The sequence below is a fragment of the Mus caroli genome, chromosome 5, assembly GCF_900094665.2.
Source record: "Mus caroli chromosome 5, CAROLI_EIJ_v1.1, whole genome shotgun sequence".
NCBI lineage: Eukaryota > Metazoa > Chordata > Mammalia > Rodentia > Muridae > Mus > Mus caroli.
Window position 1 is genome coordinate 75,249,272 of NC_034574.1, and position 1,313 is coordinate 75,250,584.

A 1,313-nucleotide genomic window follows, 5' to 3' on the forward strand; every position below is an offset into this window, starting at 1 on the left:
AGGGAGAGGGAGTGGGAGGGAGTGAAGGAGGGAGGGAGGGAGGAAGGAAGAAAGGAAGGAAGGAAGGAAGGAAGGAAGGAAGGAAGGAAGGAAGGAAGGAAGGAAGGAAGGGATCTGAGCATCCTTTCATTACTGTCTGCTTCCTGCTTGTGGTTGCAAGGCAGCAATCAGTTTCAAGTTCTTGGCAACTTCACTTCTCTACCATGATGGATGGTACCCTCCAACTATGATCCAAAAGGGCATTATTCCCTTAAGTTACTTTTGTTAAAGTATTTTATCAAAAATCAGGAAAAGTGATTAAAACTGGTAGAGTATGGAGAATATGGAGGACTTACAATGTGTAATGGAAATTCATAGTGATATAGTTTTGGTGTAAAATACTATAATTTTTTTTCTAAAAGAAAGAAAGAAAGAGAGAGAGAAAGGAAGAAACAAAAAGAAGAAAATAAGAGCTGCTATATCATATTGTCTTAACATTTCTGGGTAGATACCTAAGAGAACTGAAACCAAGATCTTGAAGTAATTGTCCTTCCAAGGTCAGGTAGAATCATAACCTACAAAGCACCTAATGTATGCATGGATAATTATATATGTTTATATATATATGTTTGTTGGATAATATATATATATTATATATATACATATATATTCATACTGTGAATTGTTATTAATTACCTTTTTAAGAATAAAATATTATTATTAGGAACCATGTGTGTGAACACACAGTAAGTACAATAAATACGACAAGCAAAGGACAAATGCCAGATGATCACTTTATATGATAAACTCAAATTAAAATAGGAGTAGAATAATAGTTCCTAAGAGCCAAGGAGGGAGAAAAAAAAAATCAAGATAGATTATTCAAAGAGTATACAGTTTTGTTCATACAGAATGAAGAAACTCTGAATATTTACTGTATAGAACAATTCACATCATTTGTACTATGGTATTGTAATTATACACTGTGGTTCACACCAGTGAACTCCAGTACCCCGGAAATAGAGACAGGAAGATCACAATAATCTCAGGATGAATCCAGTATACACAGCATACTTCAGGTCAGACATACCCATATCATAAGATCTTATCTCCCAACCGAAATGATGCTGGACTCTCTTTCTTAAAAAGTCTGCTGTTAAGATAAATCTTACCGTATAGGTTCTTACTACAAACTAGAAATACTATAAATTGAACTGAGATGTTCTGGAAGTGTTTGTTGGATAAGACTTCTCACTTACACATGGCAGTAATGAGAGGGGCAGCTTTTGTCAATAACCTCCTCTCTCTCTCTTTTTTTTCACATGTTCTACATC